This window comes from Eucyclogobius newberryi, unplaced genomic scaffold (genome assembly GCF_026437365.1).
Source record: "Eucyclogobius newberryi isolate DKJ021-1_F unplaced genomic scaffold, fEucNew1.0.hap1 SCAF_50, whole genome shotgun sequence".
Lineage (NCBI taxonomy): Eukaryota > Metazoa > Chordata > Actinopteri > Gobiiformes > Gobiidae > Eucyclogobius > Eucyclogobius newberryi.
In genome coordinates, this window is record NW_027316168.1 from 253,406 (window position 1) to 262,500 (window position 9,095).

The 9,095-nt window shown below is 49.8% G+C and overlaps 13 non-coding genes and 3 pseudogenes across 13 annotated transcripts; all 16 read left to right on the forward strand.

The window, feature by feature from the left end:
* The first annotated feature begins 71 nt into the window (after positions 1-71).
* LOC140382724 (5S ribosomal RNA) lies at positions 72-190 on the forward strand (annotated as a pseudogene).
* Positions 191-335: 145 nt separating this feature from the next.
* On the forward strand, positions 336-454 carry LOC140383257 (5S ribosomal RNA). The gene has a single exon (XR_011932287.1). It is a non-coding gene; the product is annotated as a 5S ribosomal RNA (ribosomal RNA).
* A 150-nt stretch (positions 455-604) lies between these two features.
* LOC140383259 (5S ribosomal RNA) lies at positions 605-723 on the forward strand. The gene has a single exon (XR_011932289.1). It is a non-coding gene; the product is annotated as a 5S ribosomal RNA (ribosomal RNA).
* A 158-nt stretch (positions 724-881) lies between these two features.
* Positions 882-1,000, forward strand: LOC140383221 (5S ribosomal RNA). Its single transcript, XR_011932255.1, has one exon. It is a non-coding gene; the product is annotated as a 5S ribosomal RNA (ribosomal RNA).
* Positions 1,001-1,157: 157 nt separating this feature from the next.
* LOC140382299 (5S ribosomal RNA) lies at positions 1,158-1,276 on the forward strand. The gene has a single exon (XR_011931733.1). It is a non-coding gene; the product is annotated as a 5S ribosomal RNA (ribosomal RNA).
* A 157-nt stretch (positions 1,277-1,433) lies between these two features.
* LOC140383233 (5S ribosomal RNA) lies at positions 1,434-1,552 on the forward strand. The gene has a single exon (XR_011932266.1). It is a non-coding gene; the product is annotated as a 5S ribosomal RNA (ribosomal RNA).
* Positions 1,553-1,719: 167 nt separating this feature from the next.
* Positions 1,720-1,838, forward strand: LOC140383260 (5S ribosomal RNA). The gene has a single exon (XR_011932290.1). It is a non-coding gene; the product is annotated as a 5S ribosomal RNA (ribosomal RNA).
* A 167-nt stretch (positions 1,839-2,005) lies between these two features.
* LOC140382725 (5S ribosomal RNA) lies at positions 2,006-2,124 on the forward strand (annotated as a pseudogene).
* A 141-nt stretch (positions 2,125-2,265) lies between these two features.
* LOC140383261 (5S ribosomal RNA) lies at positions 2,266-2,384 on the forward strand. The gene has a single exon (XR_011932291.1). It is a non-coding gene; the product is annotated as a 5S ribosomal RNA (ribosomal RNA).
* Positions 2,385-2,547: 163 nt separating this feature from the next.
* LOC140382727 (5S ribosomal RNA) lies at positions 2,548-2,666 on the forward strand (annotated as a pseudogene).
* A 145-nt stretch (positions 2,667-2,811) lies between these two features.
* On the forward strand, positions 2,812-2,930 carry LOC140382487 (5S ribosomal RNA). The gene has a single exon (XR_011931903.1). It is a non-coding gene; the product is annotated as a 5S ribosomal RNA (ribosomal RNA).
* A 151-nt stretch (positions 2,931-3,081) lies between these two features.
* LOC140383262 (5S ribosomal RNA) lies at positions 3,082-3,200 on the forward strand. The gene has a single exon (XR_011932292.1). It is a non-coding gene; the product is annotated as a 5S ribosomal RNA (ribosomal RNA).
* Positions 3,201-3,350: 150 nt separating this feature from the next.
* LOC140382301 (5S ribosomal RNA) lies at positions 3,351-3,469 on the forward strand. The gene has a single exon (XR_011931735.1). It is a non-coding gene; the product is annotated as a 5S ribosomal RNA (ribosomal RNA).
* A 157-nt stretch (positions 3,470-3,626) lies between these two features.
* On the forward strand, positions 3,627-3,745 carry LOC140383263 (5S ribosomal RNA). Its single transcript, XR_011932293.1, has one exon. It is a non-coding gene; the product is annotated as a 5S ribosomal RNA (ribosomal RNA).
* A 151-nt stretch (positions 3,746-3,896) lies between these two features.
* On the forward strand, positions 3,897-4,015 carry LOC140383264 (5S ribosomal RNA). Its single transcript, XR_011932294.1, has one exon. It is a non-coding gene; the product is annotated as a 5S ribosomal RNA (ribosomal RNA).
* A 141-nt stretch (positions 4,016-4,156) lies between these two features.
* On the forward strand, positions 4,157-4,275 carry LOC140382218 (5S ribosomal RNA). Its single transcript, XR_011931661.1, has one exon. It is a non-coding gene; the product is annotated as a 5S ribosomal RNA (ribosomal RNA).
* The last annotated feature ends 4,820 nt before the right edge of the window (positions 4,276-9,095 follow it).

The following is a 9,095-nucleotide window of genomic DNA, read 5'->3' on the forward strand; positions in this document are numbered from 1 at the left end:
GTACTCTTCACGAAAAGACAGTGTTTGATGCAAAAAAAGCCATTTATACGAGTTTTGACCTGGAACATTTCGCTCACGGCCATACCACCCTGGAACAGCCCGATCTCGTTTGATCTCGGAAGCCAAGCGGGGTTGGGCCTTGTTAGTACTTGGATGGAACACCGCCTGGGAATACCAGGTGCTGTGAGCATTTTCACACTTTTTCACCCGTCAAAAAAAAAAAAGAAGTTTTTCATTGAGATATCCCAATTTTGACCGAGCAAGTGGCGTGAAGGTACTCTTCACGAAAAGACAGTGTTTGATATAAAAAAGGCCGTTTTGACCTGGAACATTTCGCTCACGGCCATACCACCCTGGACCAGCCCGATCTCGTCTGATCTCGGAAGCCAAGCAGGGTTGGGCCTGGTTAGTACTTGGATGGGAGACCGCCTGGGAATACCAGGTGCTGTGAGCATTTTCACACTTTTTCACCTGTCAAAAAAAAAAAAAAAAAGAAGTTTTTCATTGAGATATCCCAATTTTGACCGAGCAAGTGGCGTGAAGGTACTCTTCACGAAAAGACAGTGTTTGATATAAAAAAGGCCGTTTTGACCTGGAACATTTCGCTCACGGCCATACCACCCTGGACCAGCCCGATCTCGTCTGATCTCGGAAGCCAAGCAGGGTTGGGCCTGGTTAGTACTTGGATGGGAGACCGCCTGGGAATACCAGGTGCTGTGAGCATTTTCACACTTTTTCACCTGTCAAAAAAAAAAAAAAAAAAAAAAAAAGAAGTTTTTCATTGAGATATCCCAATTTTGACCGAGCAAGTGGCGTGAAGGTACTCTTCACGAAAAGACAGTGTTTGATATAAAAAAGGCCGTTTTGACCTGGAACATTTCGCTCACGGCCATACCACCCTGGACCTGCCCGATCTCGTCTGATCTCGGAAGCCAAGCAGGGTTGGGCCTGGTTAGTACTTGGATGGGAGACCGCCTGGGAATACCAGGTGCTGTGAGCATTTTCACACTTTTTCACCTGTCAAAAAAAAAAAAAAAAAAAAAAAAGAAGTTTTTCATTGAGATATCCCAATTTTGACCGAGCAAGTGGCGTGAAGGTACTCTTCACGAAAAGACAGTGTTTGATATAAAAAAGGCCGTTTTGACCTGGAACATTTCGCTCACGGCCATACCAGCCTGGACCAGCCCGATCTCGTCTGATCTCGGAAGCCAAGCAGGGTTGGGCCTGGTTAGTACTTGGATGGGAGACCGCCTGGGAATACCAGGTGCTGTGAGCATTTTCACACTTTTTCACCTGTCAAAAAAAAAAAAAAAAAAAAAAAAGAAGTTTTTCATTGAGATATCCCAATTTTGACCGAGCAAGTGGCGTGAAGGTACTCTTCACGAAAAGACAGTGTTTGATATAAAAAAGGCCGTTTTGACCTGGAACATTTCGCTCACGGCCATACCACCCTGGACCTGCCCGATCTCGTCTGATCTCGGAAGCCAAGCAGGGTTGGGCCTGGTTAGTACTTGGATGGGAGACCGCCTGGGAATACCAGGTGCTGTGAGCATTTTCACACTTTTTCACCTGTCAAAAAAAAAAAAAAAAAAAAAAAAGAAGTTTTTCATTGAGATATCCCAATTTTGACCGAGCAAGTGGCGTGAAGGTACTCTTCACGAAAAGACAGTGTTTGATGCAAAAAAAGCCATTTATACGAGTTTTGACCTGGAACATTTCGCTCACGGCCATACCACCCTGGACCAGCCCGATCTCGTCTGATCTCGGAAGCCAAGCAGGGTTGGGCCTGGTTAGTACTTGGATGGGAGACCGCCTGGGAATACCAGGTGCTGTGAGCATTTTCACACTTTTTCACCTGTCAAAAAAAAAAAAAAAAAAAAAAAAGAAGTTTTTCATTGAGATATCCCAATTTTGACCGAGCAAGTGGCGTGAAGGTACTCTTCACGAAAAGACAGTGTTTGATGCAAAAAAAGCCATTTATACGAGTTTTGACCTGGAACATTTCGCTCACGGCCATACCACCCTGGAACAGCCCGATCTCGTTTGATCTCGGAAGCCAAGCGGGGTTGGGCCTTGTTAGTACTTGGATGGAACACCGCCTGGGAATACCAGGTGCTGTGAGCATTTTCACACTTTTTCACCCGTCAAAAAAAAGAAGTTTTTCATTGAGATATCCCAATTTTGACCGAGCAAGTGGCGTGAAGGTACTCTTCACGAAAAGACAGTGTTTGATATAAAAAAGGCCGTTTTGACCTGGAACATTTCGCTCACGGCCATACCACCCTGGACCAGCCCGATCTCGTCTGATCTCGGAAGCCAAGCAGGGTTGGGCCTGGTTAGTACTTGGATGGGAGACCGCCTGGGAATACCAGGTGCTGTGAGCATTTTCACACTTTTTCACCTGTCAAAAAAAAAAAAAAAAAAAAGAAGTTTTTCATTGAGATATCCCAATTTTGACCGAGCAAGTGGCGTGAAGGTACTCTTCACGAAAAGACAGTGTTTGATGCAAAAAAAGCCATTTATACGAGTTTTGACCTGGAACATTTCGCTCACGGCCATACCACCCTGGAACAGCCCGATCTCGTTTGATCTCGGAAGCCAAGCGGGGTTGGGCCTTGTTAGTACTTGGATGGAACACCGCCTGGGAATACCAGGTGCTGTGAGCATTTTCACACTTTTTCACCCGTCAAAAAAAAAAAAGAAGTTTTTCATTGAGATATCCCAATTTTGACCGAGCAAGTGGCGTGAAGGTACTCTTCACGAAAAGACAGTGTTTGATATAAAAAAGGCCGTTTTGACCTGGAACATTTCGCTCACGGCCATACCACCCTGGACCAGCCCGATCTCGTCTGATCTCGGAAGCCAAGCAGGGTTGGGCCTGGTTAGTACTTGGATCGGAGACCGCCTGGGAATACCAGGTGCTGTGAGCATTTTCACACTTTTTCACCTGTCAAAAAAAAAAAAAAAAAAGAAGTTTTTCATTGAGATATCCCAATTTTGACCGAGCAAGTGGCGTGAAGGTACTCTTCACGAAAAGACAGTGTTTGATATAAAAAAGGCCGTTTTGACCTGGAACATTTCGCTCACGGCCATACCACCCTGGACCAGCCCGATCTCGTCTGATCTCGGAAGCCAAGCAGGGTTGGGCCTGGTTAGTACTTGGATGGGAGACCGCCTGGGAATACCAGGTGCTGTGAGCATTTTCACACTTTTTCACCTGTCAAAAAAAAAAAAAAAAAGAAGTTTTTCATTGAGATATCCCAATTTTGACCGAGCAAGTGGCGTGAAGGTACTCTTCACGAAAAGACAGTGTTTGATATAAAAAAGGCCGTTTTGACCTGGAACATTTCGCTCACGGCCATACCAGCCTGGACCAGCCCGATCTCGTCTGATCTCGGAAGCCAAGCAGGGTTGGGCCTGGTTAGTACTTGGATGGGAGACCGCCTGGGAATACCAGGTGCTGTGAGCATTTTCACACTTTTTCACCTGTCAAAAAAAAAAAAAAAAAAAAAAAAGAAGTTTTTCATTGAGATATCCCAATTTTGACCGAGCAAGTGGCGTGAAGGTACTCTTCACGAAAAGACAGTGTTTGATATAAAAAAGGCCGTTTTGACCTGGAACATTTCGCTCACGGCCATACCACCCTGGACCAGCCCGATCTCGTCTGATCTCGGAAGCCAAGCAGGGTTGGGCCTGGTTAGTACTTGGATGGGAGACCGCCTGGGAATACCAGGTGCTGTGAGCATTTTCACACTTTTTCACCTGTCAAAAAAAAAAAAAAAAAAGAAGTTTTTCATTGAGATATCCCAATTTTGACCGAGCAAGTGGCGTGAAGGTACTCTTCACGAAAAGACAGTGTTTGATATAAAAAAGGCCGTTTTGACCTGGAACATTTCGCTCACGGCCATACCACCCTGGACCAGCCCGATCTCGTCTGATCTCGGAAGCCAAGCAGGGTTGGGCCTGGTTAGTACTTGGATGGGAGACCGCCTGGGAATACCAGGTGCTGTGAGCATTTTCACACTTTTTCACCTGTCAAAAAAAAGAAGTTTTTCATTGAGATATCCCAATTTTGACCGAGCAAGTGGCGTGAAGGTACTCTTCACGAAAAGACAGTGTTTGATATAAAAAAGGCCGTTTTGACCTGGAACATTTCGCTCACGGCCATACCACCCTGGACCCGCCCGATCTCGTCTGATCTCGGAAGCTAAGCTGGGCTGGGCCTGGTTAGTACTTGGATGGGAGACCTCCTTGAAATACCAGGTGCTGTGAGCAAAACTACCCCCATTACACACAGGAACAGTAGAGCCTAAGACTTGTCCTTTCCATGGGAACAAAGGGGATAGCAACAGCCTCGGCAGCCTAAGACTGTTCCTCCATGATCAGGAACAGCAACAGCACAAATACTGGTCCTCCATGGGAACAAAGGGAATAGCAACAGCCTCGGCAGTCTAAGACTATTCCTCCATGATCAGGAACAGTAGCGGTCTAAGACTGGTACTCCATGGGAACAAAGGGAACAGCAGCGACGGTCTGGCAGTCTAAGACTATCCCTCCATGATGCAAGGAACAGCAGCACGTAAAACTGGTCCTCCCTGGTTGTATATGGCGAAAACTGGTAACTCCAGGTGAGAACTGGGCTGTGTCAGACTGTTCTTCCATGAGAAAGGAAAAGCAACAGCGCAATACTGGTCCTCCATGGGGAAAGGGAATAGCGACAGCCTCGGCAGTATAAGACTATTCCTCCATGTTCAAGGAACAATTGCAGTCTAAGTCTCGTCCTGCATGGGAAAAAAGGGAGCAGCAGCAGTCTTGAAACGGGGGCTTCCCCTCGCCGGAGGGCAGGGAAGTCTATACTTTAGACCAGCCCCTTTGCAATCAGTGCAGGTGCGTGCAATTTGTGGTGTGCTGCATGGTCTGGAGCTGGAGGTTTGGGAGTTTTTTTTGAGTTTTTAATCGTTATTTTGGTCATTTTCATTTACTTTTTTCAGTTCTTTTGTTTGTTCCCCTCCCAGTAAACTTACTGGGAGGTGGATTTTTTGTTTTTTGTGAGCATGGCTCAAAGGACGGACAACACGGCATCGGACACTGGAATGGACACGACAAAGGCAAGACAAAGTTTGAAAGAATCTGTAAATAATAGAAAGAACGAAGAAAGAAGAATGAAATTTATGAAAGAACTCACTGTGGTGTTGGAGTTGACGGAGGGAGCACAAATCACGCCACTAGCTTTTTTGAAATCGACTCAGGAGGTGTGCGGCTCCATAGTAGCGTGCAGACTCATCTCGAAGGACAAATATGAAGTAACCGTCAGTACCACTAAAGCGAAGGAGCGGCTCCTGGACGGGTACTGCATTGGAGGAGTCAGGGTTCACGCCCGTGACATCTCGGTGGATGAGCTGGTCGTGTCCTTCATGGGGCTGCCGGCTTATATCGAGGACGAGGAGATCCTGGCCAAGCTCTACGCCTGGGGGGTCTCTGCGGTCTCCGAGGTGAGGAGGAGAATGTGGCCGGGGACGAACGTGGCGGACGGCACCAGGTTTGTACGGGTAAGGTTCACGGACACGGTGCAGTCCTTACCGTATTCTGTCAGGTTTGACACCGCGGGGGGCCCCGAGTACTTCAGGGTAATACACGACAGGCAGGTGCGGGTGTGTAGGGGGTGTCTCCAGCCTGGCCATATTCTGAGGGAGTGCCCTGACTTTCTGTGCCGCAACTGCGGGAGCCAGGGGCATTACGCGCGCGAGTGCGTCGCGCAGCGGGCCCCGAAGTGCAGAGAGTGCCGCATGTTCCGCCACTTATGTCCGTGTGGTGCGGGTGACAGAGGGGAGGACAGAGGGGAGGACAGAGGGGAGGATAGGGAGGACGCCATTGGAGGAGAGAGCAGTGACGTGGCCCAGAACGTGCCCGCAACTGCTCTCTCCGAAGTAGAGGAGTTTTTGGAGGAGGAGGCTGTGGAGGAGTCAGGGGAGCCAGAGGTGTCTGGCTCCTCTTGCTCCTCTGACTCCTCAGACGAGGAGGCGTCCGTCGCACTGGAGATGGTGCTCGGCTCAGCGCTGGCGTCTGGGAAGGTGGGAGCAGGACAAACTGCTCCTCCTGACCAGAGGGAGGGGACTCGTGAGGGTCCAACTCCTAAGCCCGTGGAGGAAGAGGCTGAACCCGGGAGGAGGATGGGTGCGGGACAGGCCCCGCATCTTACCTCCAAAGGGGGGGACATCACCACAGGGCTGGGTGATGATCCCAAGCTCCAGTCGGACGGTGGTAAGAGGGGACAGGTGGAGAAGAAGGATAAGAAAGGGGCAAGACGCAGGAAGCAGGTGGCAGGAGACGGAGAGGGCGCTGCTGCTGAGAGCGGCTCTGCCTCCTCCGTTCCAACCACTTCAAAAGCGCCAGCAGAAAGCTCCATCAACCCACCATCCTCCACACGCAGCTCTGCCCCACGAGGTGAGCTCGAGACTGTTTTTAATGATGACTTCATGGATTTCTCCACCCGTGAAGTCAGAAAAAGAGTGTGGCAGTCGGATGCGACGGGCGCCAAAAAGAAGTCTAAATAAAAGATGGGTTACATCCTCCAAGGTCTCCTCTTAATGGCGTTCTCCTTGTCCTCTTGGAACGCAGGCGGCCTGCGGAGCCCAGTGCGGATGCAGAGCGCGTTACACTTTTCCAAGTGGGACGTGCTCTGCATCCAAGAAACGCACTGGGATGTCAGCCACGCGCAACAAGTGCGGAGCATGGGAGTGGGCTCTGTATTTTGGGCCCTGGGCACGGCGTGCTCGCGCGGTGTGGCCACGGTGGTGAGGCCTGGTGTCTTAGGCCAACCCACCCTGGTACACGCCGACCCAGAGGGCTCCTTCCTGGTCCTGGACTTCACGGACACAGTGAAGTTCAGACTAATTAACATCTACGCCCCGAACAATGATGGTCTGAGGAGGCAATTCTTCAAAAAAATATTTCGCTTTGCGAACGACACTACAATCATAATCGGTGACTTTAATACAACACTTTGCAAGACAGACATCGGCATTAACAACTCTTTTAAAAACAGCACTGCCAGGACAGCCCTGTTGGAAGAAGCCGCCAGCAGGAACCTGACGGAGGTGTGGCGGTTCGTCCACCCCTTCCTGAAGGATTTCTCCAGGCGGCAGGTCGTCCAGGGCGTCCTGAAGCAGTCCCGCATTGACCTCTGTTTTGCCTCCTCAGACCTGGCACAGAGAGTCAGTGGTGCTTCCTACAAGTGGTCAGGCTTGAGTGATCACTCCACTTTAGATATTTATTTTGGGTTAGTTTCATCACCGAGGAATGGAGGACTGTGGGTCCTAAACAGCTCCATCCTCGGTGATGAAACTTTTTGTAGGAAAATGGACTTTTTGTTTGATGTATTTGACATGGAGCTGGAGCTGATCGACAGCGTGGTCGATTGGTGGCCGACGGCAAAAACACGCATTAAAAAGCTCTGTGTCAATTACAGCAAACACAAGGCGTGGCTGTCGACCAGGAGGGAGACCGCTCTCCGCCAGCGCCTGCAGGTCCTGGACCAGGGCGCAGCTTCCACCACTGGCCCTGTGGATCCAGAGTACCTGGTGGTGCGCGCTGAGCTGGAGCAGCTGGAGGTAAGTAGGTGTCAGGGTGCAATTTTGAGGGCAAAAGCCAGACACACAGTCGAAGGAGAACGCTCGACAGCGTTCTTCTTCGGCTGTGAGAAGGTTACACAGGGAAAGATGCACATAGATAAGTTGATAGATAAGACAGGTAAGATTGTTTCCGAGGTAAGTGAGGTTTTAGAGACAGCGCAGGATTTCTATAGTAGGCTTTTTAGTTCAGACGGAGTGGCAGAGCAGGCTTTAGACCAGGCTGTAGGTGCTCTGGAGCGCACACTGAGCAGGGAGGATAGGGAGCTGTGCGACGCGCCTCTGTCTCTCATGGAGATAGAGGCTGCAGTCAAGAGTTTAAATACAGGGAAAAGCCCCGGAGAGGACGGACTAACCTGTGAGTTTTTCAAGCGTTTCGCTTCCAGGTTAGCTCCGATCCTACTCCTATTATATCAGGATTTTGAGAGTGAGAGTAGAGTTGGCGATGGTTTTGCGATGAGTGTCGTCACTCTGCTTTTTAAGAAGGGCGACAGGAGCAGCCTCGCCAACTACAGGCCCATTAGCCTTTTGAACGTAGACTATAAAATTTTAGCAAAGGTATTAGCAGGTAGGTTAAAGCGTGTGATTGGATCCGTCATACACCCCTCGCAGGCCTACAGCGTCCCCGGGAGGGACATCTCAGACACAGTTTTGTCTCTGAGATATCTCCTTCGGCAGATGCACGCGACCGGTGGTATTCACGTTAGTGTAGACTTTAACAAGGCGTTCGACAGAGTTGAGCATTCGTTCCTCTGGACTGTATTAGGTAAGTTAGGTTTCGGCGAACGGTTTGTTAATTGGCTACAGCTCATCTATTCCTTTGCGGTCAGTAAGGTCAAAGTCAACGGGTTTCTAACTGACTCTTTCCCCTTAAAAAGATCAGTCAGGCAGGGCTGTCCCCTCTCGTCGCTCCTCTACAGCATCGCCGCTGAGCCTTTGGCGGCCATGTTGAGGGCGGACGCGGCGGTGAGGGGACTGACCACGCCTGCGGGTAGGGAAGTCAAAATTTTTCAGTACGCAGATGACACGAATCTGATCCTCCGAGACGTGGAGAGCCTGAACGCCTCTCTCCACGTGCTCAATGTTTACGGCCTCGCTTCAGGGGCCAAAATCAATTTCGATAAAACCACGGTTAAATTTTGCGGCAGCGTCACGCCTGTTCCTCTCCCTGTCCAGCTCCGGGAGGCGGGGGACTCCTACAAGGTCCTCGGCGTCCCCCTGGGCAGAGACGAGGAGGCGTGTCGTACTGCACTTTGGTCGCCTTTGTGCGAGAAAATTACAGCGCGCTTGAATTTTTGGAGACGTCGTAATCTGACATTAAAAGGTAAAGTCTTAGTTGTAAATTCTTTGTGCATGTCCATGTTGAACCATGCACTCTCCGTGTACGGCCTGCCGGGGGTCTATGCTAACAAATTAAGGTTAGTGATAAACCACTTTTTGTGGAATCGTGAGAGGGGCTTTATTGCA